This window comes from Cavia porcellus, unplaced genomic scaffold (assembly GCF_034190915.1).
Source record: "Cavia porcellus strain 051 isolate PalLab524CR breed Dunkin Hartley unplaced genomic scaffold, mCavPor4.1 scaffold_6, whole genome shotgun sequence".
Taxonomy (NCBI): domain Eukaryota; kingdom Metazoa; phylum Chordata; class Mammalia; order Rodentia; family Caviidae; genus Cavia; species Cavia porcellus.
In genome coordinates, this window is record NW_026947489.1 from 15560092 (window position 1) to 15568739 (window position 8648).

At 39.3% G+C, this 8648-nt stretch overlaps 1 non-coding gene across 1 annotated transcript; it reads right to left on the reverse strand.

The window, feature by feature from the left end:
- Window positions 1-579: 579 nt before the first annotated feature.
- On the reverse strand, window positions 580-682 carry LOC111758537 (U6 spliceosomal RNA). The gene has a single exon (XR_002792713.1). It is a non-coding gene; the product is annotated as a U6 spliceosomal RNA (small nuclear RNA).
- Between the last annotated feature and the right edge of the window lie 7966 nt (window positions 683-8648).

An 8648-nucleotide genomic window follows, 5' to 3' on the forward strand; every position in this document is an offset into this window, starting at 1 on the left:
AATTTTATCTCAAGCTTTCATATCATTAGCAACTCAAATCTTGGACAAAGAAGAGCTTTAGGACCAGCACCCAGGATAGAAAAGTCTTTATTGCCAGACAGCCCCGAAGTCACTGGTTCTGGATCCAGTTTTAGAAATTTTTTTCACCTGTAAAAACCCAATTGCTCGTCACTGACCATCTACCCTACTGGTTCATTGTAAAAACACCCTTGAAAACACTGAACACCATACTTGATACAGAACTGACACACAGCAGAGGCTGCTACCATTGGTAGGAGACAAATATTCCCAGCTTCTTGCAACTAATGAAATTTGCCAGGCATTTTGTCTTCTGGTCTGCAGCATTCTCTACCGCAGTTGATTGGAAACACAGTTTTCTTCCTGACAGTGCCCAGTGAGTCATCAATCTATGGGATGTCTCTGTTGCACAATGCTTTCTCTAGAACAAATGTTATCCAATCAGTCAAAAGCCCCAAATATTTTTTGAAAACTTTTTAAATTTTTTTATTTTATGTACAAAGAGTTTGCATTGTTTCTTTCACTGAGCAGATGTCCCGGATAATTCAGCAAAAGAAGATAAAAAATATGGGATGCTTTACGAATGTGCATGTCATCCTTGCACAAGGGCCATGCTAATCTTTTCTGTATCATTCCAATGCCAAAGCAAGCATACTTCAAATATTTTTGAAGGATGCAGTGTGCAGACTGTGCAGGTACCATGCTGACCTCCATATCGTTCCAGTTTTAGTATATGTGCTCCCGAAGCAAGCACCCTTCAAATGTTTTTGAAGGATACAGCGTACAGAGTAGCAGCCGGGTCAACATGGCTAGAGTTCATTGTTCATGGGTGTAGTCCATTGCATCCATGTGCCTGACACAGAACCAGGAGCAGAGGATCCAATTCATATATGGTCCCTGTGTTCAGAAAAGCAAGAAAAAGCAAAGGGACGAGACAAGCAGTGCCAAACACTCCAAGAGAAATGTAAAATTACGAAAGCTGGGGCATACGAAGACCAGCATTGGAGCTAAGCCTTGAAGATGTGAAAAATATGAAAGAGAAACTGGAGGTAAAGGTTGGGGGAACATTGCCTGTCATCAGCAGAATTATCAGGAAAAGACAGAGCTGACTAAACAGAGCCCAGCGGTCAGGTTGGCTTCCACAGCTGGGCATGACTATGTCCACCTGCTACATGGCAGTGTGTGTGCACAGGTGGTGTTGGGTCTTGTTCTCTCCATGCATTTGGCTTCTCACTTGTCTCTAATATAAATCAAAAGCCATTCAAAGGGAATTTGACTCTGCAGACAGCTGAAAGTTGAGTGGCTAAAAATCCGTTGATATTGATGCTTCCCCTTGAGCAAATTTTATGCAATCTGTTTCCATAACTTGAAAGAGGCCCTAAACATTTTTGAATGACCCAGAAAGAACAGGCCTCAGAATCTTAATCTTCTCCCTCGCCAGCTTCCGGTATAGGGACCCAGCACAGATGATCACTGTTGCTGCCAGCAGTCTTCAGCAGAGTGCATTCCAGAAAATTTCCCCACATGGAACATCTTTGACTCTCAGATATTTCATTACTGATTGAGCCTTTCCTGTCTGTGCCAACCACTATGATTAAAATGCATCCAAAGTAAACCTCAGACAACTGAGCCTTCCTTAGCAACGTGGGGGGCACTCAGTGTTAGAGGGTGGTCACCCCAAGTCATTGCAAACGTTGCCCCAGGTGCTCAGCAGCTGGCTCCAAAGGCTCATGAAATTCCATCCTTTCAATTCACAACACATTGAAAGGTAACCCAGAGAAGCCAACAACCCCATCCCACCTGTGGAAATTAATGGGGCCAGCTCAGCGTATTGGCAGAGAAAAGAAATTTACACACCAAACAAATCTGCTGAAAAATTGAAAATATTTGCCTAACAGAAGCACATTGATTAAAGTCCCTCCAAGATCAAATTACTCTCCCAGCCCAGGCAATTTCACCCTGGAGGGCCACAGACTTCTATTGGCAAAGTATTGATGGAAAGCTCTCGTGGCCTCGAGATGTACCATATTAGGGGTGTTAATCTCAGAAGTAGCCCATAATTTTTCTCCAATGCCCAGACTCTTCATTTGACAGAGTTTAATTCCAATGCAAACAGTAATAAGGAAATAAAATCATTGATGTATGCCTTTCCAATATCCGTCCTTGGTAAGAACTTTTTATTTCTCTGGTCAATTAAGGTTCATGTTAAGTAAAAAGTCAAGCATATTTGGATAGATTTCCAAGGTTCCTTGGTTTCTCAAGCCCTCCACTATTCAAAGAAAGGCCCAGGCAAAGTTTTAACCACAAGGCAAGCAAATCACCAACGAAATATGTTTAGTGTGAAAGTTGTAACAAAGCCATTCTAAGAAGGGTTCCTAGGCTGATACAGGAAAAAGGACATTTGAAGGCTGGTTCAAGATCACTACTTAAGGAAGTTCTTCAGCTGTTTCAAGAGGCTGGATAACATCTCTTTGGGTCCTTACAGCTGCCCATCTGAGACACTAATTCTCGAAACAATCCTGAAAATAACCATATCCAATTGCATTAGGGTTTTAAATCCAAGAATGGGCAACTTTGTGAAGCAAGCACCTCTGCTCTTAAGATTAGCAGTGACAAAACAAGATCATCTCACAGTCTGATCCTTGCAAGCACATGCTGGAAAAGAATCCTCCAAGTCAGGAGTAGTACTGGTCTCTGAGAGGCTGAGACAGGAGGACTGCAAATTTACTCTCAGCCTGGACAATTTAGCAGTCTACCCTATCATTGTCTCAGAATCAAAAAATACAAATAAAAATGTTAAAAAGGGTTGCAGATTTAGCTTAACACAAGGTCCCAATGTCACAAAAAAGACTCCAGTGTGCGCTTCTGACCCCCCACATACCCAAACTGCTGTAAATGTAAGACCCAAGGGCCTGAGTATAGCAAAAGGAGGAACTTGAGGGCCAACTAACCGCATGTATTCTGCTTTGGCTCCAACAAACAGGACTCGGGCTGCCTACCATGTCATCACAGAGCGCTTGGACACGAGTCTACATGCTGGGCTTACAGCTGCAATCACCTTTCTTCTTCACTCCCCTGTGAGCCTCCAGGCTCTCCCCGCTACTCAGCCATCTGCCGCCAGCCTAGGACAGCACTCACAAACTGAAGGACCATGTCAGTGACTGTGCTAATAAAGTACCCACATGGGCGAAAGGCAAGCACTCTGCACTCAGCCAAAATTAATGGGTGCCATTTGCCACCCAACTGCCTGCCCTTGGAGACAGTACGGAAACCCCTCACCCCATGCATATGCACACACGTATAGGTCATACACGAAGGAGATTGTAACAGGACGTGTGTGGATTTGGGAAGGTTTTTATTTATATTTGCGCATCGAGAACTTGGGGGAGACAGAAGGGAATAGGCAAGTGGGATATGGGGATATAGAAGGTATGGGGGCAACAGATGAGGGAAGGGGAGAAGACACCAAGCATAAGCACTAGTTTTAGGTCCTGTTCTGGGAGCTTGTCCTTTTCTATCCCATTTAATCATATCACACTACATAGCACAGTCGGAGGTTCGTTAAAATCATACAGGTGTTGAACTCCAACCCAGATGAACTGGGGGTAGGACATGGGCATCTATGATTTTTGCAATTATCCCCAACAATTTCAGTAAGTAGTGAATATTTGATAGTCACAATACCTGAAAACTTCCAAATTCCCTTTCAACTATTCTACTGTGAATAGTAGTCCACCTGTACCCTACGACTCTCAACCTACTAAGCTAGGCAATAAAGTGTCAACCAGAGAAATGGGATCTTTGCTTTCCATGATTCATTCAAAAAAGGAGAAAATTTGAGTGAAATTTTGCTTTCCTAAGCTCTTTAAATTCCTAAGCCTTGTTTTAGTCCTGAAAATAAGAGGTCATATATCTTACAAGATTTACCATTTTTCAGATCAGAATATTTTTTCCTTCCATTTTTGTCTAGATGTGCAGGTACTATGGGAGTGTAATTCTGGTTTGATGATGGGGTTAAATGAACAACAAAGTGTCATTCTGAAGTGGTTTTTTTTGGGGGGGGGGGCTTAGGAGAAAATGCACACTCGAGTTCCTGACAATTGATGTGCAAGGTTCCAATTTAAGTTGCAAATTGTTCCCATTACCCAGGTATATGAGCACTTAGAAAATTCAATATGGGCCCTGCCACCCTTGGACCTCCACCTCAGAGCATGGGCTACTTCTGTGCCACCCTCCCAACGTTGGGGACACCCCTCTCCTCCTGGGCCTAGTATTACTGTTGATCTTTAGCTGCCACTCCTCCTCCCAGAACCTTAGGCTGCAGTGGATTAACTTTGCTGGGTTGATAGGAGACTCAGTAACCCCTCATCCAAACAGAGGACCTCAGTAGGCTTCCATCAGTGTGGTAAGTTTGGCCCTAAAACAGAAGTCTTCAGTGGGTAAACAGGAGCAATAGCGAAGTCCTCTCCAGCTGTAGAACCTTGGTGAGCTTGGCAGAATATTTGAGTCCTTCCTCCACACGGAGAACATCAGGTGGATTGAGGAGTGTGCCAATAAGGCCTCCCAAAACCTGGATGAAAGGAAAAGCGTTTATAAGACACCCAGTGACACAGTAGGGTCCCAGCCAAAACAAACACTATAGACAGGGAGATCTGGTGGCCTGGAACAACCTGAAGACATAGTAACAGCAGGAACTAAGGACTGACTTACATCAATACTCCTAGGCTAATCAGCTTAGGAAAAACTATAGGACTCACTCATCAGATCCTGCAGGAGAAATTCAGGTGACTGGCCCTCCTCCTTATTGTGGTACCCAGAAATTGGACACAACATCAACCACAGTAGGACCCTAAGTTACACAGTGCTGACAGTTGAGACTAGTGAGATTGAAAAACCAAATACTGGCCCAAAGGTGAAAATAACAAAATGAAAAAGCAAAACGCAATCTCAAACATCTAGTCCACCAGGAGCAAGTACAGGAAACACTGAAATAGAGGACTTTAAAAGTCACACATCTGGAATCTCTGAAAAGATACTAAGTGAGATAAAGAAGCAAATCTATGAGGCTATAAAGGAAATCAAATTAGAAATAGTTTATCACATAAAGACAGAAATAATCTTAGTAAAGTTAATCCACTTAGTAAAGGAGTTGCTCACCATAGCTAGAGAAGACCTAGATAAAAAAAAAAAAAGGACAGGAGCGTGGGAAATTGACTGAAACCTTGAATGAACAATATAGAAAACAAGTTGAATGAAACAAATTCAAAGAGACATCCAGGAAACAAAAATTCTATTGAAAGCTGACAAAACCATTTAAATGAAGCCAAGGATAGCAATTCGGACCTTAAGGACAGGATCACAGCTAGTGATAATGAAAGGATAAAACTTTTAAAAATAAAGCAGTATGAAATGACAATTGAACAGGGTCAAGATGATGCCAAGAGAAACAATATAAGACTAACAGGCATCAATGAAGGTGCAGGAGTCAACATGAATGACATCAGTAAATTATTAACCAAAGTAAAAACAAAAAATTTCCCAAACATGGGGAAAGACTCTGAATGCAGATAAGTGAGGCACATAGAATGCCAAACAGCCACAACCAACATAAATCTACACCCAGACATATAATAATTAAGATCTCAGACATACAGCATAAAAACAGAATACTAAAAGCTGAGAAAAGACACAACTCACCTATCAAGGACAGTCCATTAGAATCACAGTAGACTTTCAGCACAAACCCTCAAGTTAAGATGAGCTTAGAATGAAATATTTCAAGCCCTGAAAGAAAACAACTTTCAACCCAGATTGAAGTACCTTACAAAACTTTCTTTGAAATTTAATAGAGAAATGAGATACTTCCATAACAAAGAAAAACTGAATATATCCATGCCCACAAAACCAACCCTAGAAAGAGTACTGAAAGACAGATAGAGCTAAAAATGACTACAATTTCCAGAAAAACAGAAAGAAACCACCAGACAGCAAGCAATTAAACAAGGGGGAAAATCAGAAAACTAACAGCAGGAATACAACATGACAAAGGTGAGCCAGTACATATTAGTTATATCCATCAATGTAAATGTCCTCAGTTCACCTATTAAGAGCAGTAGATTGACAGAATGGATCAAGAAACAGGATCCCACAATGTACTGAATATAACACATCTGACAAAAAAAAAAAAAAAAAAAAAAAAAAAAACCTCATAGGTTAAAAGTCAAAAGATGGAAAGCAATATTCCATGCAACAGGAACCCAGAAAAAAAGCAGGAGTAGCTATTCTATTTTCAGACAATGTGATCTTCAAACCAAACATGATCAAAAGAGATAAGGTCACTACATACTTGTCAGGGGAAAAATTCAAGAGGAAGAGAGAATGATCATAAATATATAGGCACCAATACAGGAGCACACAACTATATAAGACAAATACTAATGGGCATGAAAAACCAAATAAGCAATAACACAATTATAACAAAAGACCTTAATACCCCACTATCACAAAGAGATCAATTAGGAAAAAAGTCAGATCAATTAGAAATAACAGAACCCAATCAAACTTGTGACCAAATGGACTTACTAGATGTTACAGAGTGTTCCACACAATCCATTAGAATACACATTCTTCTCAGCTACACATGGGACAGTCTCCAAAATAGATCATATATTCACCCATAAAACGTTAAATAAATGTAAAGGGATTGAAACTATCCCATGCAGATTATCAGACCATAGGGCACTTAAATTGGAAATTAATGGCAAAAGAAATTGCAAAACCTGCATAAATACATGGAAATTAAATAACAACTTCCTGAACAATCAATGGTTTACAGGTGAAATTAAAGAAGAAATTAAGCCATACCTACAATTCAGTGAAAATGCAGACATACCAAAACCTGTGGGACACAATGAAAGAGGTCCTAAGAGGGAATAGCAATAAATTGTCATATCAAGAAAATAGAACAAGCACAAGTAAACAATGTAATATCAAGCTTCTAGAAAAAGAAGAGCAAGTAAAACCCAAAGCTCATAGAAAAGAGGGAATTATAAAGATCAGAGCAGAAGCTAATGCAACTGAGACTAACAAAACAATACAAAAAAATTAATGAATCAGTTGGTTTTTTGAGAGAATAAACAAAATTTATAAACCTTTAGCCAACCTTATCAAGAAAAAGAAAAACTCCATGCAATAAGGAATGAAAAGAGAGAAATTACTATAGATCCCATGCAAATTCAAAAGATCATGAAAATCTTTATTCATGGGGGCTGGGGATTTAGCTCAGTGGCATAAGCGCCTGCCTTGCAAGCCTGTGGTTGTGAGTTCAACCCCTAGTACCGGTAAAAATCAAAAAAAAAAAAAAAATCTTTATTCATATTGAGTGGAAAACACAGCAAATGGACAGATTTCTAGAAGTATATAACTACCAAAGCTCCATTAAGAAGACAGAACAATTTTCAATAACCCAATATCAGCTATTGAAATTGAAAATGTGATTAAACACTTAACAACAGAAGGGGCTGGGGATTTAGCTCAGCAGCATAAGCACCTGCCTTGCAAGCAGGCAGTCGTGAGTTCAATCCCCGGTACCGATACAAAAGAAAAAGACAAAAAAAAAAAAAAAAAAAAAAAAAAAACCTTAACAACAGAAAAAGCCCAGGACCTGATGGATTCATGGCTGAATTCTACAAGAAATTTAGAGAAGATTTAATGTCAGTACTCCTCAAACTTAATGAAATTGAAAGGGAAACAATCCTTCCTAACTCATTCCTGGTGACAAGTATTATTCTGATACTAAAACCTGAGAAAGACCCAACCAAGAAAGAAAACTATAGGCCAATCTCACTAATGAACATTGATGCAAAGATTCTCATATAATACTGGCAAATAGAATGCAGCAAATTATCAAGAAATTATATATCACAACCAAGTGGGATTTATCCCAGGAATGCGGGAATAGTTTAACATAGGCAAATCAATAAAGGTAATACACCACATCAACAGAACCAAAAACAAAAATCACATGATCATCTCAGTAGCTGCAGAAAAAGTTTTTGATAAACTCCAACACTTGTTCATGGTGAAAAAAAAAAAAAAAAAAAAACAAAAAAAAAAAAAAAAAAAACCCTGCAGAAACTTGGAATAGATATTCTCTACCTCAATCTGATAAAGGCCATCTATGAAAAACCAATAGCCAACATTATACTAAATGGGCAAAAACTGAAAATTTTCACTCTAAAATCAGAAACAAGACAAGGATGTTCACTATCACGACTCCTATTTAACGTAGTTATGCAAACATTAGCCAGAGCAATCAAACAAGAGAGAAATAAAAGGAATAAAGATAGTAAAGGAAGAAGTTAAATTATCACTATTTGCAGATGACACGATACTCCACATAGAAGACTCCAAAAACTCCATTAAAAGACTACTAGAGTTAATAAACAAATTCAGCAGTGTAGCTGGATACAAAGTCAACACTCAAAAATCAATAGCATTCCTGTATACAAACAAAAAACTCACAGAGAGAAATTATGGAGATATCGCCCTTCAAAATATCATCTAAAAAATGAAATACTTAGGAATCAACCTAACTAAGAATATAAAAGACCTATATGCTGATAATTATG